This window comes from Trachypithecus francoisi, unplaced genomic scaffold, assembly GCF_009764315.1.
Source record: "Trachypithecus francoisi isolate TF-2019V2 unplaced genomic scaffold, Tfra_2.0 Lachesis_group6, whole genome shotgun sequence".
NCBI classification, from domain to species: domain Eukaryota; kingdom Metazoa; phylum Chordata; class Mammalia; order Primates; family Cercopithecidae; genus Trachypithecus; species Trachypithecus francoisi.
The window spans coordinates 87,688,162-87,715,560 of record NW_022681471.1 but is presented as its reverse complement, the minus strand read 5'-3'; the positions used below and the strand labels follow the sequence as shown (position 1 = coordinate 87,715,560).

Here is a 27,399-nt window from a genome sequence, read left to right as displayed (position 1 = left end):
TTGGTTGTTCTGCAGCAGAAGGAGTTCCTCAATACAGTGGATCAAATTCTGTGTGGAGAAGCTCTCTGCACACTGGAAAGCTCAGGACAGGGGAGCATTCTTCCAGAAGGACCTCCTGGCTTCCAGGAGATGGCTCCTTCCTCTACTGCAGGAAGAGCTCTGTCCAGCGTGAAGGGAACCAGGCCAGAGCAGAGGTGGTAATCAGGAGAGCATCTGCACCTCCAACCTGGACACTGGCTGCACTGTGGGAGGCTCCTGGACGTGGGACCCTGTTCTTCAGAGATCCAGAGGTGAATGAGATGCTGCTTGATGCTCTGATGCTTGGCTTGGCTTTTGTAACAGGCTTCGGGGTATGTCTGGGAGAACTCAGCCACTCCTTTCCATAAACGGATCGAAGATACCTTTGTTTCACTAAATGTTTCAGCAGACGATTTCTTGTCTCCTTAGAATGGAAGCACTTTCCATTGAGTAACAGAGACCTACCATGCTTCTTCCCCATCCACTGCTGGCCCCAGCACATCTCTCAGGACAAAGCCCAGAGAACCAGCGAGGCAGCAGTCAGTGCTTCCCAAACCATGGCCACCTTCAGGGCCAGTTGGTGTTCCTGCAAACACAGGCCTACCAACGTGCTGGGACTCCGCTTGTTTAGCAGATGCATTTCTTTCTCCTCCTCCCCATTTAAAACATTGTGGTGAAATACATATGACAAAATGTATCACTATAATCATCGTAAATGTACCATTCAGTGGTATTAAATACACTCATAATATGGTGCAAAACATCACCACCATCCATCTCCAGACTCTTCTTCTCTTGTAAATTGAAACTCTGTACCAAACAACTCCCCATTCTTTCCTCCCAAAAGCCCCTGGCAACCACCCTTCTACTTTCTGTTTCTATGCTTTTTTTTTTTTTCTTTTTGAGACACGGTCTCACTTATACCAGCCCAGAGTGCAGTGGCACAGACAGCTCACTGCAGCCTCGAACTCCTGGGCCCAAGCAATCCTCCTACCTCAGTCCTGAGCAGCCGGGCCCACACGTGTATGGCTGGCTAATTTTTTTTTTCGAAATGGAGTCTCCCTCTGTTGCCTAGGCTGGAGTGCAGTGGCATGATATCAGCTCACCGCAACCTCTGCCTCCCAGGTTCAAGCAATTCTCTTGCCTCAGCCTCCCGAGTAGCTGGGACTATAGGCACGTGCCACCATGCCCGGCTAATTTTTGTATTTTTGGTAGAGACAAAATTTCACAATGTTGGCCAGGCTGGTCTTGAACTCCTGACCTCGTGATCCACCCACCTCGGCCTCCCAAAGTGCTGGATTGCAGGCATGAGCCACCACACCCGGCCTAATTTTTTTTTGTGGGGGCGTGGGGGACGGAGTCTCGCTCTGTCGCCCAGGCTGGAGTGCAGTGGTGCGATCTCGCCTCACTGCAAGCTCCGCCTCCCGGATTCACGCCATTCTCCTGCCTCAGCCTCCCGAATAGCTGGGACTAGAGGCACCCGCCACCACACCCAGCTAATTTTTTGTATTTTCGGTAGACACGGAGTTTCACCGTGTTAACCAGGATGGTTTCAATCTCCTGACCTCGTGATCTGCCCACCTCGGCCCGCCAAAGTGCTGGGATTACAGGCATGAGTCACCGCATCTGGCCTACCCGGCCTAATTTTTAACTTTTTTGGTAGAGACAGGGTCTCGCTATGTTGTTTAGGCTGGTCTTGAAGTCCTAGGCTCAAGTGATCCTCCTGCATCAGCCTCCCAAAGTGCTGGGATTACAGGTGTGAGACACTACGCCTGGCCCATCTCTGTGACTTTGACTACACTATGTTGCTCATATAAGTGGAATCATACAGTATTTGTCTTTTTGTGACTGGTTTATTTCGCCTAGCATAGTGTCCTCAAGGTTCATCCATGTTGTAGAATGTGTGAGAAGCTGAGATTTCCTTCCTTTTTGAGGCTGAATAGTATTCCATTGTATGGATAGCCACATTTGCTTAGCCATTCACCTGTCTGTGGACACTTGGGTTGCTTCCATGGTTTAGCTATTGTGAATAATGCTGCTATGGGCATGTTTGTACAAATATCTCTTCAAGACCCTGTTTTCAGTTCTTTTTGATATATACTCAGAAGTGGAATTGCTGAATCATATGTCATTCTATTTTTTTTTTTTTTTTTTTGAGACAGGGTCTCACTCTGTCACCCAGGCTGAAGGGCAGTGGTATAATCTCACCTTACTGCACCCTCCACCTCCCAGGTTCAAGTGATCCTCCTGCCTCAGCTTCCCAAGTAGCTGGGACTACAGGTGCATGCCACCATACCTGGCTAATTTTTACATTTGTTGTAGAGATGAGGTTTTGCTATGTTGGCCAGGCGAGTTTCGAACTCCTGAGCTCAAGCAGCCCTCCCACCTTGGCCTCCCAAAGTGCTGGGATTATAGGTGTGAGCCACTGCGCTCAGCCTTTTTTAACTTTTTAAGAAACTGTCATTTTTTTTACCACTGTGGCAGTTCCATTTATGTTCCCAATAAGAGTACACAAGGGTTTCAGTTTCTCCACATCCTCGCCAACACTTGTTATTTACTTTTTTTTTTTTAGTAGCCATCCTAATGGATGTGAGGTGGTATCTCATTCTAGTTTTGATTCGCATTTCCCTAATATTAGTGATGCTGAACATCTTTTCATGTTCTTATTAGATATTGTATGTCTTCTTTGGAGATATGTCTATTCAAGTCCTTTATCCATTTTTGAATTGGGTTGTTTGTCTTTTCATTGTTGAGTTTTGGGGGTTCTCTATACATTCTGAATCTTAATCGCTTGTCAGGTATATGCTTTACAAATATTTTCTCCTGTTCTGTGAGTTGCCTTTTTATTAGAAAGCGTATTTCTACTTCAAAGAAATGTCTGCCTTTCTCTCAAATCTGGAGTTTGTGAGGACTTGAGGACAAACACTGAAATCACATAGGCTCGGTAGCTCAGTTTTCCTGTCCATAAAATGGGCACGCTAGAACCTAGCCTGGCCATCCTAAAGGGTAGTTAAGAGATTATGTGTAAGAGACTTGGCAGTTAGGCATTCTTCCCCTTTAACTAATAGAAAGCCCTACTAAAGGCCAGGCGCGGTGGCTCACGCCTATAATCCCAGCACCTTGGGAGACTGAGGCAGGTGGATCACCTGAGGTCAAGAGTTCAGGACCAGCCTGGCCAACATGGTGAAACCCCATCTCTACTAATAATACAAAAAAAAAAAAAAAATAGCCAGGAGTGGTGGTGTGCACCTGTAATCCCAGCTACTCAGGAGGCTGAAGCAGGAGAATCATTTGAACCCAGGAGGCGTAGACTGCAGTGAGCCAAGATTGCGACACTGCACTCCAGCCTGGGTGACAGAGAGTGATACTCCGTCTCAAAAAAAAAAGAAAAAAGAAAAAAGTTGGAGGAGGGATATCTCTGCCCTTCAATCTGAAGAGAGTAGGGATGGGGTAGTGCAAAAGAAGGGGATAGAGATGAAGATTGTAGGGAAAGCAGTGGAAAGCATTTTCATAGAACCACAGACTTGGAGGCAAGGTGAGCTGAGTTCTAGGCCTAGTTCTGCATTGGCACTGCTGTGTGGCTTGGATTCTGTCCCTTGCCTTCTCTGCACCTTGTTTTCCTTTTCTGTATCAGGAAGAGGTGAGCTTAGTGATCTCAAAGGGCACTCCGTGCATTGGTGACCCTGTGGCTTTGACTTGGCCCTGGGGACTGGGCTGTGGAGTCTACCTCAGAGAAGGCCCCTGAGTCTTTAAGATACGGGTTCTCTTGGGAGGCCGAGACGGGCGGATCATGAGGTCAGGAGATCAAGACCATCCTGGCTACATGGTGAAACCCCGTCTCTACTAAAAAATACAAAAACTAGCCGGGCGTGGTGGCAGGTGCCTGTAGTCCCAGCTACTTGGGAGGCTGAGGCAGGAGAATGGCGTAACCCGGGAGGCGGAGCTTGCAATGAGCTGAGATCCGGCCACTGCACTCCAGCCTGGGCGACAGAGCGAGAGTCCGTTTCAAAAAAAAAAAAAAAAGATACAGGGTCTCACTCTGTCACCCAGGCTAGAGTGGAGTGCCATGGTCAGCTCACTGCAGTCTCTGACTCCTTGGGCTCAAGCAATTCTCTCACCTGGGCCTCCCAAAGTTCTGGGATTACAGGCATCAGCCCTGTGCCTGGCTGCCCACTGAGTACTTTTTTTTTTTTTTGAGACGGAGTTTTTCTCTTGTCGTTCAGGCTGGAGTCCAATGGTGTGAGGTTGGCTTGCTGCAGCCTCCACTTCTCAGGTTCAAGCAATTCTCCTGCCTCACCCTCCCAAGTAGCTGGGATTACAGGCATGCGCCACCACACCTGGCTTATTTTTGTATTTTTAGTAGAGACGGGGTTTCACCATGTTGCCAGGCTGGTCTCAAACTCCTGACCTCAGGTTATCTGCCCGCTTCCACCTCCCAAAGTGCTGGGATTACAGGTATGAGCCACCGCACCCGGTCCCTACTGAGTCTTGAATAGAGAAGGTGTAGAGACTGCCACCTAGTAGGGGTGAGGATTTCTCTTCCCCTGGGATTAAGGTCATTTTTGGTTGTCCTTGAAGAGGTCACTCTGAGGTATATAAGGGACTCCTGGGACAGACCCAGGGGCCCATTTCCCTGTTATTCAGTGAGGGGGTTAGACAAGATGGTTTCTGTTGGACTTTATAACCCTAAACTGCTGAGGCTGATTGGGTTTAAGGGAGATGGAAGAGAAAGGTGAAGTCTGCATTCCTGGAATGTGGGAGGCCCTTGGAGGCAGGAGGTGTGGCAGGGACAGGGGAGTGGCATGGAGTCAGGGGCTGTCAGAGAAAGACGGAGAGCTCCCCCATCACAGGGGAGCTGGAGCTGCTTTCAGAGCTAACAACCTGCTTTCAGCTGAGGCCTTGACACTGCCTCCACTCAGAGCCCCTACCCAGCATCGGAGTCTCCCCTGGGAAGAGTGGATATTCTGGTGGCCTTTTAGCTTCCTTCTGTCGGCTGTTTCACTGCCACCTGCAAACGCAGCTCAGAGTAAACCCTGCTCCCCCAGTCTTGGGGGCCGTGGTGTTTCCACGCCTTTCCTCCAAGAAAAACCCAAACTTTTGTGGATGGCCACCTCCCTGTACACTCCCTCCCTTCCTCCTGTGTAGGTAGAACAATACCTGCACCCTGGAACCTGGGGATATTCTATGTTACATGGTAAAAGGAACTAAGGCCAGGCATGGTGGCTCACACCTGTAATCCCAGCACTTGGGAGGCCAAGGCAGGTGGATCACTTGAGTCAGGAGTTTGAGACCAGCCTGGCCAACATAGTGAAATCCCATCTCTATAAAAAATACAAAAATTAGCCAGGCGTGGTAGCACACGCCTGTGGTCTCAGCTACTTGGGAGGCTGAGGCAGGAGAATCATTTGAACTTGGGAGGTGGAGGTTGCAGTGAGCTGAGATCGCGCCATTGCACTCTAGCCTGGGCAACAGAGAGACCCTGTCTCAAAAAAAAAAAAAAAAAAAAAAAAAAAGTAAGGTTGCAAGTGGAATTAAGGTTTCTAACCAGTTATTTTAAGATAGATAAATTATCTTGGATTATTCGGTAGACCCAAGATCATCACAAAAGTCCTTAAAAGTAGAAGGAGGCAGAAGTGATGTGACTTGAGAAGACACAACCACAGTTGCTGGCTTTGAAGATGCAAGAAGATCATGAGTAAAGGAATGTGGGTGACCTCTCGAAGCTGGAAAAAGCAGGAAAACAGTTTCTCCCCTAGAGCCTCTAAAAGGCAACACAGCCCTGCTGACACCTTGCTTTTAGCCCATTGAGACTCATGGTAGACTTCGGACCTCCAGAACTGTATGATAGGGCATGGTGGCTCACACCTGTAATCCCGGTACTTTGGGAGACCAAGGCGGGAGCGTCGCTTGAGCCCAGGAGTTTGAGAAGAGCCCAGGCAACATGACGAAATCCCGTCTCTACAAAAAATTTAAAAATTAGCTGGGCATGGTGGTGGCACACCTGTGGCCCCCAGCTATTCATGTGGCTGAGCGGGAGGATAGCTTCGGCCTGGGAGGCAGAGGTTCCAGTGAGCCGAGATCACGCCACTGCACTCCAGTCTGGGCGACAGAGTGAGACCCTGTCTCTAGAAAGAAAAAAAAAAAAAAAAAGGGAACTGTATGAGAGGAAATTCGTGTTAATTTGACCCACTAAGTGTGTGGTAACTTGTTACAGCAGCATTAAGAATTAAGAAACTAGGCCGGGCGCGGTGGCTCAAGCCTGTAATCCCAGCACTTTGGGAGGCCGAGACGGGCGGATCACGAGGTCAGGAGATCGAGACCATCCTGGCTAACACGGTGAAACCCTGTCTCTACTAAAAATACAAAAACTAGCCGGGCGAGGTGGCGGGCGCCTGTAGTCCCAGCTACTCGGGAGCTGAGGCAGGAGAATGGCTTAACCCGGGAGGCGGAGCTTGCAGTGAGCTGAGATCTGGCCACTGCACTCCAGTCCAGGCGACAGAGCAAGACTCCGCCTAAAAAAAAAAAAAAAAAAAAAAAAGAATTAAGAAACTAGCACAGCGTCCATTTGGTTTTCTTCTGTTGATTCAATTGCAGAAAAGTATAACACCTTTTACTTAAGCTAACACTCACAGTACACATCCATTTGTAAAAATTGCTTTTGTTTCTTTCTGTCTCTCCACCCAGTGTTCTTGCCTTCTTTTATTTTTGGCTCCAGTTTTTTTTTTCCCCCAGTGTTCTTGCCTTCTATCTGTGTATGTGGAGAGAGCATGGTGTGAACCTTGATTATTTGTTGGTAGTGGGATTTGGAGTATTTTTTTGAGTTTACATCTTTGTGGCTGGGCACAGTGCTCATGACTGTAATCTCAGCTCTTTGGAGGCCAAGGTTGTGATAACCTGAGGTCAGGAGTTTGAGACCAGCCGGCCCACATTGTGAAACCCCATCTCTACGAAAAAATAAAAATTAGGCTGGGCATGGTGGCTCATGTCTGTAATCCAAGCACTCTGGGAGGCTGACGAGGGTGGATCACCTGGGGTCAGGAGTTCGAGACCAGCCTGACCAATACAGTAAAACCTGGTCTCTACTAAAAAAATACAAAAAAAAAAACTAGCCAGGCATGGTGGCGTGTACCTCTAATCCCAGCTACTCAGGAGGCTGAGGCAGGAGAATTGCTTGAACCTGGGAGACAGAGGTTGCAATGAGCCAAGATTGCACCACTGCACTCCAGCCTGGGTGACAGAGCGAGACTCTGTCTGAAAAAAAAAAAAAAAATTAGCCAAGTGTGGTGGCAGGCACCTGTAATCCCAGCTACTAGGGAGGCTGAGGCAGGAGAATTGCTTGTGGGAGGCGGAGGTTGCAGTGAGTAGAGATCACGCCACTTCACTCCAGCAGCCTAAGTGACAGAGTGAGACTCCATCTCAACAACAACAACAACAACAAATTTTTTTTTTTTTTAACCAAAACAGTGAGGTCATGATTATGTATTTTCATTGACAAAGCCTGTGTTGCTACCCACGGCCACCACTGAGTGAGCAACCTGCCCATACCTGATGAGCTCTTCCCAAAGCAAACCACCACAGCCCAAATGCAGCCAGCTGCCTCCTACTCTTTCCCCATTTCACGCAAATAGATAACATTCATCTCTGGCTGTTGTGGACTGAATTTTGTCCCCCTCCAATTCATATGTTAAATCCCCTAGTAGCTCAGAATGTGAGTGTATTTGGAGATAGGGCCTTTAAAGAGGTGATTACATTAAAATGAGGTTGGCAGGGTGGGCTGCAATTCAATCTGTCTTGCGGCCCTTATAAGGAGAGGAGATCAGAACACAAACATGGGTGCACAAGAAGGAAGGACCATGTGGAGACACGGGGAAGAGGTGGCCGTCTACAAACCAAGGAGACGGGCTTCAGAAGAAACCAACCCTGCTGACAACTTGATCTTTGATTTCTAGCCTCCAGACTGTGAGAAAATAAACTTCTGCTGTTTAAACCACCCAGTCTGGTATTCTGTTATGGAAATCTTAACAAGCGAATACGCTGGCATTATCACCTCTTTTGCTCCAAAGAAACACTTTTGGCCAGGCGCAGTGGCTCACGCTAGTAATCCCAGCACTTTGGGAGGCAGATGTGGGAGGATCTCTTGAGGCCAGGAGTTCGAGACCAGCCTGACCAACATGGTGAAACCCCGTCTTTACCAAAAATACAAAAAAATTAGCGGGGCATGGTGGCACACACTTGTAAAAAATAATAATAAATAAAAACATTAAAATGTATACTATTCTGAGAGCTAATTTAATTAGTCAAAGATACTTCATTTTCACTGTCTTGTAATCTCCCTACGAACCTGTAACCCTGTGACAAGTCAGAATGGCGCTTATGATTCCCCACTGGGCAGAAGGAAAACTGAGTCCCACGGGGGACACATGACTTGGTCAAAGCTACATAGCCAGAATTCAGATTTTCAGACTCCAACCCCGAAGCCTTGAGATCAGGAAGATGTGGAAAGGGAGCCAGGAATTCGGTCTTCTCATCTCTGACAGTCCATCAAATCACAGTCTTCTGGAAGAATCACATGGGTGTTTGGTCCAGATCTCTAAGATGGCCCCATCCTATCCTTCAGAGAGCCTTTTATAAGTAATGAAAGCATACAAAACATTTGTTTAAAAGTTGCTAATGGCCAGGTGTGGTGGCTCACGCCTGTAATCCCAGCACTTTGGGAGGCCAAGGCAGGTGGATCTTGAGGTTAGGAGTTCGTGACCAGTGTGGCCAACATGTTCTCTATTAAAAAATACGAAAAAAATTAGCCGGACATGGTGGTACACTCTTGTAATCCCAGCTACTCAGGAGGCTGAGGCAGGGGAATTGCTTGAACCAGGGAGGTGGAGGTTGCAGTGAGCTGATATCGTGCCACTGCCCTCCAGCCTAGGCGACAGAGCGAGACTGTCTAAAAAAAAAAAAAAAGTTGCTAATATTAATTTTATATATTTTTGCCCTCCTCCTCTTTTTATAGAGACAGGGTCTTGCTCTGTCACCCAGGCTGGAGTGCAGCAGTGAAATCATAGCTCACTATAGACTTGAACCCCTGGGTTCAAGTAACAAACACCATAGAAGACATTTGTTTAACAGTTCCTAATTTTAATTTTACAGATACAAAACCAAACCAGACCCTTCCTGGCTCTTTCCATTAACTCAAGGTTAACAGATGTGTTATTTAAACATCCCTATTAATGGGAATATGATCAATTTTAATTTTTTTAATTTCTAATTTTTAAACATTTTTGTGGAGACAGTGTCTTGCTATGTTGCCCAGGCTGGTCTCGAACTCCTGGGTTCAAGTGATCCTCCTGCTTCAGGCTCCCAAAGTGCTGGGATTATAGGTGTCAGCCACCGTGCCTGGCCTCAGTTTTTATTTTTATTTTTTATTTTTTATTTTTTTGAGACAGAGTCTCACTCTGTCGCCCAGGCTGGAGTGCAGTGGTGCGATCACGGCTCACTGTAACCTCTGCCTCCCAGGTTCAAGCGATTCTCCTGCCTCAGCCTCCTGAATGGAGGGTGGGACTACAGGCACCCACCACACCCAGCTAATTTTTGTGCTTTTAGTAGTGATGGGGTTTCACCATGTTGACCAGGCTGGTCTTGAACTCCTGGCCTCAGGAGATCCACCCCTCGGCCTACCAAAGTGCTGGCATTACAGGTGTGAGACCAGCCTGGCCAACATGGTGAAACCCCACCTCTACAAAAAATACAAAAATTAGCCTGGTGGCACACGCCTGTAGTACCAGTTACTTAGGAGGTTGAGGCAGGAGAATCGCTTGAACCTAGGAGGCAGAGGTTGCAGTTAGCTGAGATCATACCACTGCACTCCAGCCTGGGCAAGTGAGACTGTCAAAAAAAAAAAAAAAAAAAGAAGAAAGAGAAAATATTCACCAATCACATCTGGCTGTACAGGCAGGCGAGAGGTCAGGGGCTACGCAGGGCCCTGGGGCGTCAGGGAGGTATAAGTGGTTGGAATGGGGGCAGGCCATACGGAGAAAGGATCAGGACTTGACTGTGAGCCACTGCTCATGTAGGGCATGAAGATGTCGGAGCTTACTCGGGAGTCTAAGGTGGGAGGATTGCTTGAGCCCGGGAAGTCAAGATGCAGTGAGCTGATACCGCACCACTGCACTCTAGCCTGAGCGACTAGCCTGAGCGACAGCAAGACTGTCTCTTAAAAAAAAAAAAAGTGGAGGCCGGGCGCGGTGGCTCAAGCCTGTAATCCCAGCACTTTGGGAGGCCGAGATGGGCGGATCACGAGGTCAGGAGATCGAGACCATCCTGGCTAATATGGTGAAACCCCGTCTCTACTAAAAAAAATACAAAAAACTAGCCGGGTGAGGTGGCGGGAGCCTGTAGTCCCAGCTACTCGGAGGCTGAGGCAGGAGAATGGCGTAAACCCGGGAGGCGGAGCTTGCAGTGAGCTGAGATCCGCCACTGCACTCCAGCCTGGGCGGCAGAGCGAGACTCCGTCTCAAAAAAAAAAAAAAAAAAAAAAGGGGAACTAGAGTCAACTCCCGAGCTGGCATGTGAGTAACACTCACCCCCATCTCTCCCTGACCTTTCTAGGTTTGCAGAGAGCACAGTTGGCAGGGGAAGGTAAAGAAAGAGGTGGAGATGGAATTGGGGGGGTGTGCTGCTACAGCATATGGTGTTGCGATCTCTGCTCACTGCGAACTCCGCCTCCCAGGTTCAAGTGATTCTCCTGCCTCTCAGCCTGCCAAGTAGCTGGGATTACAGGCGTGCGCTACCACGCCCGGCTAATTTTTGTATTTTAGTAGAGACGGGGTTTCGCTATGTTGGCTAGGCTGGTCTGGGACACCTGACCTCAAGCGATCCTTCCACCTCAGCCTACCAAACTGCTGGGATTACAGGCATGAGCCACCGCACCCGGCCCCATTTGAAATTATTTAGGAAAATTTAAAGATATGCATCCCTGATGACCCAGAAATTCCATCCCTCCAAGCCACTAAGAGAAGGGAGCAAGCAAATCGGGATATACTCAATCATCACTACGTATATACGCTCAGTCCTGAAACTCAGCCAATTAGCAATGGCCCCGTGAAAGTCAGCCAAAATCAGCCAATCAGTGACAGCCCCACCCTTCTAGACAACAGCCAGTCAGCGAGCAATCCTTCCTGTCGCCGCCATTTTAAAGTCGCGCCTTGGTAGCAGTCTTACTGCAGTGAGTAGAGGAACATGCTATAAAGCCCCGTGTCCTGCCTCTCAATGCTCCCGCTTCTCGAAGTGTGCCCATCACTGAAGACCTGGCTTCCCAAAACTTTTCCAAAGGTCTGGCTTTGTTCTGGAATATATCGTCTGACAAGTACAGCTTTCCCTCACAAGTAAGCACAAAATTGGCTTATTTGCATTGAATATCCAGTACAATTTGTGGTAAATTCACCAGTTCTTAGGATTTGTTTATGCATAACGACGTGTAACAGAGCACTGTGAGATGCTCAAATTCAGTCTTTTAAGTTCTTGGGGTTGCTAAGAATCTCTTTTTTGTGTTTATTTAACTCTCAAGCTGCTAAAATGTAGGTATAAATTTCGTGATAAATTTTCTGAACAGTAGACATTTATTAACGAGAAAAAAGTCCTTTTGAAGCTCTTTGAGTATTATCCAATGGTTCATTCAATATCAAAAATAGTAGAAAGTCAGATACAAACCAGTATAGTCTAGCTAAGTATAAAGGACATAAGATTTCCTCAACTCACGCCAAAGAAACTGATAAATAAATTTTTGGCCAGGCGCGGTGTCTCACACCTGTAGTCCCAGCACTCTGGGAGGCCGAGGTGGGATCACGAGCTCAGGAGTTCCAGACCAGCCTGGTTACCATAGTGAAACCCTGTCTCTCCAAAAATACAAAAAATTAGCCAGGTGTGGTGGTGTGCACCTGTATTCCCAGCTACTTGGGAGGCTGAGGTGGGAGAATTACTTGAGTCCAGGAGGTCGATGCTGCAGTGAGCCATGATCACCCGGTTGCACTCCAGCCTGGGCGACAGAGTAAGATCCTGTCTCTAAATAAATAAATAAGAATTTTTTTTTTTTTTGAAAAGAAAAAGACCTGTTAATTAGGCTGTTTTGAGTAAAATCCCTTTCAGTTGAGATTTCAGAAAGAATAGAAATTTTTTGCAGAGACTTTTATTGAATTTGGATCTTATGAGAAAAATGTGCTGCTTTTGGTGCTAGAGACTTTGAATTTTATTGTTTTTTTCCAAAACTGGCATTTGGTTCCATTAATTTCCCTTCCCCTTTCCCCTTCGAGTCTCACTCTGTTGCCCAGGCTGGAGTGCAGTGGCACTGTGTCAGCTCACTGCAACCTGCGTCTCCTACGTTCAAGCAGTTCTCCTGCCTCAGCCTCCTGAGTAGCTGGGACTATGGGCGCCCACCACCACACCCAGCTAATTTTTATATTTTTAGTAGAGATGGGGTTTCACCATGTTGGCCAGGCTGGTCTCGAACTCCTGACCTCAGGTGATCTGCCCACCTCGGTGTCCCAAAGTGCTGGGATTACAGGCGTGAGCCACCGTGCCCGGCCTCCATTGATTTTCTCTATTGTTTTTTGCTTTCAATTTCATTGATTTCTGCTCTTACATTTTTATTTTTTTTTGATTTTGAGAGAGGGTCTGACTCTGCCACCCAGGCTGGTGTGCAGTGACATGATCTTGGTTCACTGCAACCTCCGCCTCCCAGGCTCAAGTGATTCCCCCCTACTCAGCCTCGCAGGTAGCTAGGCTACAGGCACATGCCACCACACCTGGTTGATTTTTTTTTTCTTTTTTTTTTTTTGAGACGAAGTCTCTCTCTGCCTCCCAGGCTGGAGTGCAGTGGCCCAATCTTAGCTCACTGCACCCTCTGCCTCCCAGGCTCAAGCAATTCTCGCGCCTCAGCCTCTCGGGTAGCTGGGACTACAGGCATGTGCCACCATACTCGGCTTTTTTTTTTCTTTTTTCTTTTTTTTTTTTGAGGCGGAGCCTCATTGTTGTCGCCCGGGCTGGAGTGCAACGGCGTGATCTCAGCTCACTGCAACCTTTGCCTCCCAGGTTCCAGCAATTCTCCTGCCTCAGCCTCCTACGTAGCTGAGATTATAGGTGTCAATTTTTTGTGTTTTTAGTAGAGGCGGGGTTTCACCATGTTGGCCAGGCTGGTCTCCAACGTCTGATTCGCCCACACTGGCCTCCCAAAGTGCTGAGATTACAGGTGTGCGCCACGGCGCCCGCCTGGCCGCCCTTATCTTTATTATTTCATTCCTTCAGGTGTAATTTTTAGACTTTCCTAAATTGGAAATTCAGATAATTGATTTGAGACCTTTCTTTTCTCATGTAAGCATTTTAATGCCATCAATTTTCTTCTGATCACTACTCTAGCTGTATCCCATAAATTTTGATTTGTTGTATTTTCATTTTTTCAATTCACAATAGTTCTTTAATTTTCCTTGTGATTTTCTCTTTGGCTCATGGGTTAAAGTGTTTTGTGGCTGGGCGGGGTGGCTCATGCCTGTAATCCTAGCACTTTGGGAGGCCGAGGTGGGTGGATCACCTGAGGTCAAGAATTCGAGACCAGCCTGGCCAACATGGTGAAACCTCACCTCTACTAAAAATACAAAAACTAGGCGGACGTGGTGGCGGGCGCCTGTTATTCCAGCTACTGGGGAGGCTGAGGCAGGAGAATTGCTTGAACCCAGGAGGTGGAGGTTGCAGTGAGCCGAGATCATGCCACTGCACTCCAGCCTGGGCAACACAGCAAAAACTCTGTCTCAAAAAGAAAAAAAAAAAGTGTTTTGTTTAATTTACAAGTATTTCGGGATTTTTCAGATATGTTTCTGTTATTGATTTCTAGTTTAATTCCATTATGGTAAAAGAATATATTTTCTGTGATTTCTGAGCTGTTTGGGTGTAAGATCTCAGAACACTTTTCAGGGCTGGTTCTCAGGTTATGAGGCCGTTCTTTGAGCATTTTTTTCCCCACTTGCTTTGCCTCCATTAACAGCATGTTCTTTAGGTGGTCTCTCCAGGCAGTACAAGTGTGTCACCTTCATTTTGTTTGTGTTCAGGCCTCTGAATTGTTTTGTGGTCTACGTGGAGTTATGTGGTCTCATGGTGGGCACGGTGGCTCACGCCTGTAATCCCAGCACACCTGAGCCTAGGATCGAGACCAGCCTGGGCAACATGGTGAAACCCCATCTCTAGAAAAAAATAGAAAAATTAGTTGGGTGTAGTGGCCTGCTCCAGTAGTCCCAGCTACTGGGGAGGCTGAGGTGGGAGGATTGCTTGAGCTGGGAAGGCAGAGGTTGCAGCAAGCTGTGATCACACTACTGCACCCCAGCCTGGGTGACAGAGTGAGACCCTGCAAAAAGAGGATGTGGTCTCTGTCCAGATTTAATCTGTATCCCAGATGGTGAAGTCTCCGAGCTGTTTTGGAGTCTGTGTCCAGGGTATGAGTTATGTAAGGTGTTTGGGATTTGTTTTCCCAGCGTGCAACGTCCCTGAGATGTTTCGGTCTTTGTGTCCCAGGGTATGAGGTCTCTGAAATGTTTGTAGGATTTTGTGACGAGGATGAGATCTATGAAGTGACTGGGAATCTATTAAGATATGTTCAATTATTGAGTTCTCTAAATTTTGTTTTGTGGTCTGTGTTCAGTGTGAGTTCCCTGAACTGTTTTGGACTCTGTGTCCCATGGTGTGAGATCTCTGAGCTCTTTTGTGCTCTGTGTGCAATGATGTGAAGTCCCTGAGCTATCTGGGCGTTTCCAGTAATGAGGTCTCATTCTGTTTCACAGCCAGCTGGTACTCTATGGTATAATCGCCTTTATGCGTTTGCCGTTTTCTCCCTCAGTTGTTTGCTCCTCTCATTCTTGTGCACACAGGACTGTGCACGTATGTATGATTATTTCCTTAGAACACATGATTAAAAGTGAAACTGCCAGGCCAAAGGAGTCATTTATTCAACAGATCCCCTTTTGAGCACCTACTATGTGCAGGGCAGTTTCAGGCGGAGACTCTGGGGGTCTAGAAATACACATATCCCTCCCTACCTTCATGGTGGTGACATTCCAGTAAGGAGGGGTGTCTGCTTTTTATTTTGATAAACGCTGCCACACAAAGGCACACTTCCATCAGTGGCCTCGGGAATGAATGCCCATTAATGGGCAGTGGCTCTGCAGCAAGGGTTTGGACGCCTGGGCCTTTGCTCTCAACCGGATCATCAGAGTATGGGGCAAGGACAGTGCTCTCGGGGACGTGGGTTTGGGGAGACAGGGCTGGAACATGGGCAGGAGGAAGGCATGAAAGAGAGAGTCCATTTAGTTGTTTTGCGGTGAACTGAGGATTGATTCACTTGACATTGACATGAAAGAGTCCTTGTCGCACCACACAAGGAGAGCGTGAGCGGTGGGAATGAAGGGTTAATGGCTAGACTGTGCAGCTCCAGGACCATACCACTACGGTGATGGGAGGTACCACAGGGGAGGGGTCGTGTATTCCGGAAGACACCATTGTACTAGTGGAGACACGAACGGTCTCCTCATCCCGCGAGTGGATCGGCCTCCACCCTAGACCGAGGAGAGAATGGCTCTGCCTGGACCGACCCCCGCGCCGGGCGGACCGGATCTTCGGCCTAAAGCGTCCACCTGTCTGGAAGCCGCCACCACCAAGCTTTTATTAATATATCCGTTCCCGCCGGGTTGGCTACAGATGGGAATCAACTCCGGGGGTGGGGTGGAGCAAGGCCGCGGAGCGGTGATTGCTTCCTGGACGAGTTGCGTAGGGCGGGACAAAGTCCTGCCCTGAGCTCTGATTGGTCACCGCGAGACTGCCTACCTAAGCTCTTCCAGGGTACCGAGGTTTTCCGGAATCACTAAGAGGCTACAAGCCGGGTCCTTCGGCTCCGCGCTCCCATTGGCTGCTGTTTCGGCGCAAGCGCTTTGGCTCCTGGGTTGGCGTTCAGGGTTGCCGAGGCAGGGCTTTGGCTACTGGAGACCGTAGGTTCGAATCCCGTCTGGGAACTTCAACTTGTGCACCTGTAAAAGAAGCTGGCATTATTGGCTTGTACTCAAGGGCTGGCACAGAGTGTGTCGGGTAATCTTTTTCCATTTTCTTTTACCTATTCTTTCTTTTTTTAAACAATGCCTATTGCATCCCATTATATTGATTTCAGGACCCACTCACCATTCACAACAGTACTGAGAAAAACTCTTCTCCAGGTCCCTGGCATTTGTTTTTCAGGCTACCTGTAGGTCTGAGTCCAGCAGATAAGATTCAAGGTGATCTCATGATCCTCCTCCAGGCCAGCTCCCATCTCCCAGAAGAGGTGACTTGAGGCTTCCCTCAGGACCAGGCCTGACTAGGAGTGTGATGGGGTGGGCCATAAGTGACTAAAGAGAGATGCATGGTTTCATGCTCTGGGATGCTGAAGAGCTTGTGGCAATTACAAGGAGAATTTTGGAGCGGGGGCAAGACTTAAAAGAGTACACTTTTAAATGATGGGATGTTAAACATCAGACAGGGGAGGTGTTTGGCTGGTGAGGTAGGTAGGTAGTAGGAATAAAGTGTTCTCAAGTCAAGTCAGCTCATCATAAGTAGTTATTACACTCTGCATTTTGGAGGACTGTGGCAGGATGTGAAGTCTGATTTGTTTTGGAATCTCAGTTCAAGTATGACTTATAAAAAGACTGTAAAGCTCTTTGCTGTTTGAAAATCTGTGTCTCAGAGGTTTAGGTGTTTGAGATGTTTGTGGGTCTCTGTCCCAGGGTTGGTTTCTTTTGTTTGTTTGTTTGTTTTTCTTTTCTGTTTTTCTGTTTACGTTGGTCCAGAATGTCCCAAGGTTTCTAACCTGTTTATGGATCTTTGTCCCCTGATGTGCAGGATTTTTTTTTCTTTTCTTTTTTTTTTTGTGTGTCTTACTTTTATTTATTTATTTATTTTTGAGACAGGATCTTGCTCTGTCACCCAGGCTGGAGTGCAGTTGTGTGATCTCAGCTCACTGCAGCCTTCACTTGCCAAGCTCAGGTGATTCTCCCACCTCAGCCTCCTGAGTAGCTGGGACTACAGACACATGCCACCACACCCGGCTAATTTTTTTAATTTTTTGTGGAGATGGGATTTTACTATGTTGCCCAGGCCTTTTTGTATGTTTTTAGAGGCAGGTCTCTCTCTGTTGCCCGGCTGGAGTGCAGTGGTGCAATCATGGCTCACTTCAGCCTTGACCTCTGGCTCAAACAATCCTCCCTCCTTAGCCTCCTGAGTAGCTGGGACCACAGGCACATACCACCATGCCTGGCCCGGCTAATTTTTTTTTTTTTTTTCTTGTACGCTGGGCACGGTGGCTCACACCTGTAATCCCAGCACTTTGGTAGGCCAAAGTGGGTGGATCACTTGAGCCAGGAGTTTGAGACCAGCCTGGCAAGTTGGTGAAACCCTATCTCTACCAAAAAACAAACAAACAAACAAGCAAACAAACACACAAATTAGCCGGGTATGGTGGTACATGCCTGTCGTCCCAGCTACTCAGGAGATCAAGGCTGCAGTGAACGGTGATTGCACCACAGCACTCCAGCCTGAGCAACAGAGCGAGACCCTGTCTCAAATAATCTTTTTTGTGGCAACAGGGTCTCCCTCTGTTTCCTAGGCTGGTCTCAAACTCCTGGGCTCAAATGATACTCCTGACTCAGCCTCTCAAGTGTGGGATTACAGATGTGAGCCACCGCACTCGGCCTTTCTTTTTTTCTTAAAATTGATTTTCATTTTTCTTTTATTGGCATTTCTGTGACTGCTAGAGGAGCTTAACATTGTTTTCTGTGCTTGTTGCAAGATGTATTTAAGTTTTGTTTTGTTTTGTTTTGTTTGAGACAGGGTCTCTCACTGTGTTGCCCAGCTGAGTACAGTGGCATGCACATGGCTCACTGCAGCCTTGACCTCCTGGGCTTAAACAGTCCTCCCACCTCAGCCTCCTGATCCTGAGTAACTGAGACCACAGCCATGTGCCCCCACACCCCACTAATTTTTTTTATTTTTTGTGAAGACCACGTCTCACCATGTTGCCCAGGCCGGTCATGAACTCCTGGGCTCAAGGGATCCTCCTGCCTTACCCTCCCAAAGTGCTGGGATTACAGGCATGAGCCACTGCACCTGGCCTTATTAAGTTTTCTAAATTCCCTTTTATGTCCTGTGATCATTTTTGTTAAAATTTTATTTTATTTTATTTTTTGGACACAGGGTCTTGCTTTGTCACCCAGATGGAGTGCACTGGCATGATCATGGCTCACTGAAGCATCGACTGCCTGGGCTCAAGCAATCCTCCACCTCAGCCTCCTAAGTAGCTGGGAATACAGGTGCGTACCACCACCTTGGCTAATTTTTGTATTTTTTTTAGGGAAGGGTTTCACCATATCGCCCAGGCTGATCTCCAACTTCTGAGCTCAAGCGATCTACCCACCTCAGCCTCTGAAAGTGCTGGGATTACAGATGTGAGCCACTGTGTCCAGCCTTTAAAGTTTTTTAAATTTTCAAAGCACTTTAGACTTAAAAAAATTATAAAAATAGTACAGAGTTCTTGTATACTCTTTTTCCCTTAATGTTAACTTATGTAATCTTAGTACAATTTTTTAACCAGGAAATGAATGACACTGTTATTATGAGCGGTTTTTCACCTGTGTGTGTCCAGGGTGTGAAATATCTGAGCTCTTTGGACCCGGAGCTCTCTTAGGTTTTGTGTCTCGTGATGTGTTGTCTCTGAACATTTGGTGTATGTTTTTAGATGCTAGCTCTTTCATCTTCTGGTAGTCTTTGTCCCAGAGTATGATGTCTTTGACCTGTTAGTGGTCTCTTTAGGCTTGTCTTCTCTGGGCTGTATGGGCTTCCATGTTCAAGGTGTGAGGTTTCTGAGCACTTTGAAGGACTATATTCAAAGATGTGTGTACTGTCAGCTGGTTTTTATTGTCTTCTATCAGAGATTATGAGGTCAGTAAATACTTTTAAGGTCTGTATCCAGGGCAGGGTTCCTCAGCCTTGGGACTATTGACATTTTGGACCAGAAATTTCTGTTATGGAGGGCTATTCTGTGCATTGTAGGATCTATTGTATTCGTTTACTAGGGATGCTGTCATGACAAAGTACCACAATCTGGGTAGCTTAAATAGCAGAAATGTATTGTCCCACAATTCTGGAGGCTGGAAGTGTGAGATCAGGGTGTTGGCAGGGTTGGTTCCTTTGGGCTGTGAGGGGAATGTGTGCCCTGCATCTTCCTAGCTTCTCATGCCTGCTGGCAATCTTTGCTGTTCCTGGCTTGTGTTGCATCACCCCATCTCTGCTTTCATCTTTACCTTGCATTCTCCCTGTGGTCTGTGTCCAAATTTCCCCTTTTTATAAAGACAACAGTGGCGCAGGATTAGGATTAGGCACTCTACTCCAGCATGATCTCTAACTTAACTAATTACATCTGCAACAACCCTATTTCCAAATAAGGTCACATTCTGAGGTACTGGGGTTTAGGACTTCAAAGTAGAAATTTTGAGGGGACATAATTTCACCCGTAAGAGACGTTTAGCATGAGAGAAAAAGGGAGGAAAGAAGGGAGCAGCCCCTGATACCCAGAAGCAGGCCTGACCCCCATAGCTAGGCCATGTATTCTCCTAACAGACATGAACAATCTCACAGAATACTAGCCTCAGGTAAGGTTAGTCTGAGACCATGATAAAATCGACAGAGCTTGGCCGGATGGGGTGGCTCACGTCTGTAATCCTAACACTTTGGGAGGTCGAGGTGGGCAGATCGCTTGAGCTCAGGAGTTCGAGACCAGCCTGGACAACATGGTGAAACCCCGTCTCTACAAAAAATACAAAAATTAGTCGGGCATGGTGGCGGGTGCCTGTAATCCCAGCTACTTGAGGGACTGAGGCTGGAAGATTGCTTGAACCCAGAAATTTGAGGTTACAGTGAGCTGAGATCATGCCACACTGCACTACAGCCTGGGGATGAAGTGAGATCTTATCTCAAAAAAATAATAAAATAGGCCGGGTGTGGTGGCTTACACCTGTAATCCAGCACTTTGGGAGGTGGAGGCAGGTGGATCTGAGGTCAGGAGATTAAGACCATCCTGGCTAACATGGTGAAACCCCACCTCTACTAAAAATACAAAAAATTAGCTGGGCGTGGTAGTGGGCACCTGTAGTCCCAGCTACTCTGGAGGCTGAGGCAGGAGAATGGCATGAACCCGGGAGGCGGAGCTTGCAGTGAGCCAAGATTGCGCCACTGCACTCCAGCCTGGGAGACAGAGTGAGATTCCATCTCAAAAAAAAAAAAAAAGAGCACAGCCACTTTATAATGTTGTCTAAGCACAAACAAAAATAAGGATTCACTGTGTTGCCCATAAAATACCAAACATTTTCCTCTCTTGATTAAAATGAGTGACTGCCACTTCCTTACCAATGACAGCGATAGCCTCACTCTGGTCTGCCCTCCTTATAGATAAGATTTATTGAAATACCCAATTGTAAAATTGCCCTTGTTTTTTGACAGCATCTAATCTACAGTGAGCCCCCACTTCCTTAGACCCTCCCCCAAATCACTCAAACCCCACCACCCCATACTTCCCCATGGAGTGCGTTCTCCCTCACTGCAATGAGTAATCATCCCAACTTGTTCAACTACAGGTGTATTCCTGGGTGGGGCGGGGGTCTTTGGCTAAAGGACACTGGCAAGCAGTATCCCTGGCTTCAACTCACAGATGACAGTAGCACCCCCACAACACACACACACATTTGTGACAGCCAAAATGTCCTTAGATATTGGCAAATGTTCTTTGGGGGGCAGAATCGCCTCTGGTTGAGAACCACTGGTCTGGGGTATGAAGCATTTGAATAATTTGGGGGTCTTTGTCTGAGGTTTATGTTCTCTGAGAGGTGTTTGGGTCTGTGTCTCAGAATGTGAGGTCTGTGGTCTGTCTTACGGTTTCTGTTCCAAGGTTGAAAGCTCTGAGCTCTTTCGGGGTGCTATATCAGGAATAGTGACCTTATCACATACCGAATCCAGACATGTGGTATGTGTGACATCCCCCTTTCCCTCTACCTGAACTATATGCCAGTTCAGAAAGGCAGTGAGGGTTGGGTATGGTGGCTCACGCCTAGAATCCCAGCATTTGAGAGGCCAAGGTGGGTGAATCACTTGAGGTCAGGAGTTTGAGACCAGCCTGGCCAACATGGCAAAACCCTGTCTCTACTAAAAATACAAAAATTAGCCAGGTATGGTGGTGCATGCCTGTAATCCGAACTACTGGGAGGCTGAGGTTGCAGTGACCTGCCTGAGACGCACCACGGCACTCCTGGGCAACAGAGCAAGACTCTGTCTCCAAAATAAAGAAAAAGAAAAAGAAAGGTGGTGAGAAGTAGGAACCCCACAATTGGTTATGAACTCCTCCACTCCACATTAGGATCGGGATTCACAGCAATCCCAGCCTCTTTGTCTAGACCAGCAGGCTTCCCTGGGCCACATTGGAGAATAATTGTCTTGGGCCACACATAAAATACACTAACAATAGCTGATGAGCTAAAAAAAAAATCGCCAAAACATCTCATAATGTTTTAAGAAAATTTACAAATTTGTGTTGGGCTGCATTCAAAGCCGTCTTGGGCTGCATGTGACTCGTTGGCCTTGGGTTGGACAAGCTTGGCCTAGACCATAAAGTATAAATGACCAACTTCCTTCAGAACCTATCTCGCCCTCTGTTCTGGAGGGCACAGTCTCCCTTGACACTGTTTGTGGAGATTGTGTTGTAGGGAGATGTTTGTTCTGTGTCTCCTGACATCAGCGACTGAGTAGGGACCCCCCATCTCTCAGGATGGACGTTGCTCAGATGGATGTTGGAGTCCATCTTCCCTTAGGCTTTGATCACGCTGATGATAACCAGAACACATGGACTTTGGAGTCTGATAGACCCTCTTTCAAAACCTGGAACCCCCAAGTCCTGGTTGGATGGTAGGAGAGTCTAGTGTTTTGGATCATCTCTCTAAACCTTGATCTGCTGAGGTTTTTACAAGACTGGTAAGAATCAGTAGGACAATGCACAGTTACACGCTCTCCTAATTTCAGTCCCTTCCCCCTAATCCCACACCCCTTCTGAAAGCAGAATTCAGGGCTGGGGGAAGGGAAGCAGGCAATCCATATAAATGCCAGGGGCTAGTGTGGGCCTGGGACTATCTCAGTTGGAACTTAGGAATCATGTCCACATGTTGTTTAATGTAAATGTACGTTGGGTTTAAGAAACAGTAAACAGAATTGTGTCTTCATCTCTAGTAAATCCACAATTTTACTTCGATTGTTCTCTTGAGAACATGCATAGTAGATTGTGCATCATGAGGCAAGGATGCACAGTGAGAAAAAACTTTGTTCCTCTTCCAAAAACTGGTTATGAGACAGGTTTGTACATTTATGTGAGAGGCAGGGTATGAACTCCAGTGAAAGACTTTAGGGGAGGATGCAGGGCCCCAGTGGCTCAAAGTAGTCTCAAGAGAAATAAAAAATAGTTTGGACTAAATGAAAATCCAAATAAAACTTACCAAATTTGTGGGATGCAGCAAAGCAGTACTTACCTAGAGGGAAATTTAAAAGGCACTATGGCTTCTGCTGTGCTTTTTCTTGGATCACTGACTCTAGTAGAAGCCAGCCATCATTCGAGGATGCTCAAGCAGCCAAAAGCTGGTTATTTTTTATGTGGCAATAGATAACTCATAAGAGGTGTTTCTGAGCTCTTTGATGATCTGTCTGGAGTTCGAGACTTTGGAGCTTTTTTGGGGTCTGTATCCATGCCGTGATGTCTGGGTCTTTTGGGCATTCTGTGTTTCGCATTTTTAAGTGACCTTTTGGGGTTTTCTCTCTAGGTTTTTATATCTCTGAATTATTTGGGGATCTATGTCCCAAAGTATGGGGATTCTGGGCTTTTTTTTTTTTTTTTCTGTTCATATCCAGAATGTGATCAAGTCCAGAATTTGAATTATCTGAGCTCTCTGGCAGTCTGTTCTGGGTATGAGGTCACTGAGGTGTTTGGCAGTCAGTGTCCCGGGTTTCACATCCATGAACTCTTTGGAGGACTGTGTATTGTTTCTGTGTATTCTTTGAGGTATATGGATTTCTAAGTCCCAGGAAGAGACATCACCAAGGTGACTCGAGTCTGCATCCAGAACTCTAGGTGTCAGCTGTTTGGGCCACTGAGTCCCTGGAATGAAGTCTCTAATGTGTTTGAGAGCCTGTGTCCCGACTTTGATATTTCTGAGTTTGAGGGCAGAGGAAATCGGTGCTCTGCACTGTTTGTATGTCTCAGGATGTAAGGCTCATGAACACTCAGAGCTGTTTATGAGTATCCCTGACATGTATGTCACAGTATATGAGATCTCTGTTCATGGGTGTATATACCAGGGTGTAAGGTATCTGAGCTCTTTGATTGTGTGTGTCAAAGTTGTGTGGTCTCTAATCTCTTTGAGTCTCTATTTCTGAATAGATATTCTGATTTTTTGGGGGGTATATATTCCAAGATGTGAGTTCTGTGATCCATTTGGAAGTATATTTGAGGTTTCCGTTCTGTTTGTGGGTATATGTCCAATGGTGTAAGGTTTCCGACCTCTTGTGAGTATTCATCCCAGGGTTTGAGGCCTCTGATCTGCTTGTCATTGTACGTCCCAGATGTGAGGTCTCTCTTCATGAGTGCATGTCAGGGGTGTGAGGTCTCTGATCTGTTTTTGGTTTTATGTCTCTGAATGTTAGATCTCTGATCTTTTTGTGGGTATATGTGCCAAGGTGTGAGTCTCAGCTCCTTGTGGCTATATTTCTCTCGATGTTATATTTCTGAGCTTTTCTGGTTGTATTTTTTTGGGGATGTCAGTACTCTAATCTGTTTATTTGGTGTGTGTTGGAGAATATGAGGACTAGTCTGTCTGAGGGTGTATGGTCCTAGGACATGAGGTCTCTGCTGTGGCTGTGGGTGTACATCTCTGGGTGTGAGGTCTCTAAAATGTTTGTGGGTATATTTCCCAGGATGTGAGTTCCCTGAGCTTTTAGTGGGTGCATGTAGATCTCAGATCTGTTTATCCCTGTATATGTCCCTGTATATGTGAAGTGACAAGGGTATGCAGTCTCTGATATTTTTGTGGCTATGCGTTCCAGGATATGAAGTTTCTAATCTGTTTGGGGGTGGATTGCTCAGAGTGAGTCTCAAGTGTGTTTGTGGTTATATGAGCTAGGATTAAGTATCTGATCTTTTTGGTTGTGTAGGTCCCATGGTGTGAAGTCTCTGAGCTCTTGATGGTATATATGCAGAGGTGTGAGGTGTCTGATTTGTTGGTGGTGTATTTCCCAGGATGTGAGGTCTCTGATCCTTTGTTGCTATATATTAGTATGATTTTCTTTGGTGTATGTCAAAGTCAGTTGTTGGTATATTTCTCAGGATATGAGGTCTCTGGTCTGTTTCTGGATGTATGTTCCCAAGTAAGAAGTTTCTGATCCATGTCCCACATATGTCTCTGTGTGTAAAGTCTCTGATCTGTTCATGGATATACTCAGTTTGAGATCTTTCATCTGGTTGCAGGACAGGCAAGCCCAAAGTTGAGGCTTAGTCCCGGAGGGTTCTTGGCTTTGCCTAGGAAGGAATCAAGGGTGAGCTGGTGGCGTTAAACAGCAGCTTTTATTGAAGAGGCAGTGTATAGCAGCAGAGGTGCTGCTCCTTGCAGAGCAGGGCTACCCATAGGCAGTGTGCCCAGAGTAGCAGCTCAGAGGCAGTCCTGCAGTCATATTTATGCCCACTTTTAGTTATATGCAAATTAAGGGATGGTTTATGCAGAAATTTTAGGTATCTGGGCTATTTCTGCAAGTATGTCCCAGGATGTGAGGTTGAGGTCTCTGATGTTTGTAGATGTATTTACTGGTCTCTGACATGTTTGTGGATGTATGTCCCAGTGTATGAGGTCACTGATCTGATCTGTGTTTGTGCGTCTATGTCCCAGGATTTTAGGTCTGCGATGTGTTTGTCATTGTAATTACCAGTATGTGAGGGTCTTTCATGGGTATATGCTAAGAATAGAAGTTCTCTGATATGGTTGTGATTGTATCAACCTAAGTGTGAGGTCTCTTATCTGTTTGTGAGTGTGTCCCACAGTGAGAGGTTCCTGAGCTGGTTGGGGGTTTATTACTAGGATATAAGGCTTATGACCTTTTCTTGTTGGTGTCTCAGGATGTGAGGTCCGTGGCTATCATTGTATCATTGTGTATCCTAGTATGTGAGATCTTTTTCATGGGGGCATGTAAAAAATGTAAGGTCTCTGATCTATTTGTGATTATATGTCCCTGCATATTAGGTCTCTCTGATCAGTTTGTGGATTTAATTCCTAGAGTTTGGCATCATCAATCTGTTTGCAGGTGTATGTCCCATGATGTAATGTCTCTGATCTTTTCGAGAATGTGTGAGGTATTTCATCTATTCCTCAGTGTATTTCCAAACATGAGGTTTCTCAACTTGTGACGGTGTATGTTCTATGATTGAGGCCCGTTTTTTTTTTTTTTTTTTTTGCAGGGTATTCCCAAGGATATGAACTCTCTGTCTCTTTGGGTGGTATGTCACAATTTGAGAGGACTGATTCATTTCTGAGTTGATTTCCAGTATGGAAGTCTCTGATCTGTTTGTATTATATACTGCAGGATTTAATTTTTATTTATTTATTTATTTTTTTAAGATGGAGTCTCGCTCTGTCGCCCAGGCTGGAGTGCAGTGGCGCGATCTGGACTCACTGCAGTTTCTGCCTCGCGGATTCAAGCGATTCTTCTGCCTCAGCCTCCTGAGTAGCTGGGATTACAAGCATGCACCACCACGCCTGGCCAATTTTTGTATTGTTAGTAAGACAGGCATGTTTGTGTATGTTGACCAGGCTGGTCTTGAGCTCCTGATCTCAAGTAATCTTCCTGCGTCAGCCTCCCTTTTAAAATGCTGGGATTACAGGTGTGAGCCACCGCACCCAACCTTAGTTCTTTATGCATATACATACCAAACTTTGAGGACTCTCACATGTTTCTATATGTTCTGGGTGTACCTAATATAATCTGTTTAGTTGTGAATGTCCAGGGTGTGGGGTTTCAAAGAGCCTATAGTGAGTGTATATCTTTTGGTCTGAATCCTCTGATCTCTTTGTGGGTACATGTGGGTACCTGTTCCTGGATATGAGCCGTATGATCTCTTTGTGGGTGTATGTCACAGGATATGAGATCTATGACTTTTTTTTTCATAGCATGTCTGGTTTCTGATGTGCTTGTAAGTGTATGTTGCAGAATTTAGGATCCTGATCATATATAGTCTCTGATGTATTTGGAGTATATCCCATAATGAGCTCCCTTATCTGTTTGTTGGTGTATATCTCAGAGTGTGAGGTCCCTGATATTTTTTTTTTTTTTTTTGGAGACAGAGTCTCGATCTGTCGCCCAGGCTGGAGTACAGTGGTGCGATCTCAGCTCACTGCAACCTCCACCTCCCGGGTTCTAGTGATTCTCCTGCCTCAGCCTCCCAAGTAGCTGGGACTACAGGTGCCCACCACCATTCCTGGCTAATTTTTGCGTTTTGTTTTTTTTTTTGAGACGGAGTATCGCTCTGACACCCAGGCTGGAGTGCAGTGGCGCTGTCTTGGCTCACTGCAAGCTCCGCCTCCCAGGTTCACACCATTCTCCTGCCTCAGCCTCCCGAGAAGCTGGGACTACAGGCACCCACCACACATCTAGCTAATTTTTTTGTATTTTTAGTAGAGACGGGGTTTCACCGTGTTAGCTAGGATGATCTCGATCTCCTGACCTTGTGATTCACCTGCCTCGGCCTTAATTTTTGCATTTTTAGTAGAGGCGAGGTTTCACCATGTTGGCCAGGCTGATCTTCAACTCCTGACCTCAAATGATCCACCCACCTTGGCCTCCCAAAGTTCTGGGATTACAGGTATGAGCCACACCACGCCCGGCCGTCTCTGGTATCTGATGGTATATGGGTATAGTTGCCGGGTTTGAGGCCTGTGGTCTCTGTGGTTACATGTCTAAGTTATGAGGTCTCTAATCTGTTTGCTGATGTGTATCCAGCATGAGAACTCCCTGATCTTTTTTTTGTAGGTATATGCCTAATGGTGTGAAGATTCTGATCTGTTTTCTGGTAAATGAACTGGGTTGAGATAAGTCAGACATCCTTGAGGGAGTTTTTTTCAGGATGCGAGTTCCCTAATGTTTCCGAATACATATCCTAGGATGTGATGTCTCAGGGCTATTTGTGGATATATATCCCAGGTGTGAGTTTTCTCAGCCATTCATGGATGTACATCCCAGGTTGGTAGATATCTT

At 46.6% G+C, this 27,399-nt stretch overlaps 1 long non-coding RNA gene across 1 annotated transcript in view; it reads left to right on the top strand.

Moving 5' to 3' along the window:
* Window positions 1-15,465: 15,465 nt before the first annotated feature.
* The window catches only part of LOC117078275, a 40,588-nt gene continuing 28,654 nt past the window's right edge, over window positions 15,466-27,399 (top strand). Inside the window, exon 1 of the long non-coding RNA XR_004434962.1 lies at window positions 15,466-16,131. This is a non-coding gene — a long non-coding RNA (uncharacterized LOC117078275). The remainder of the gene's footprint in view (window positions 16,132-27,399) is intronic.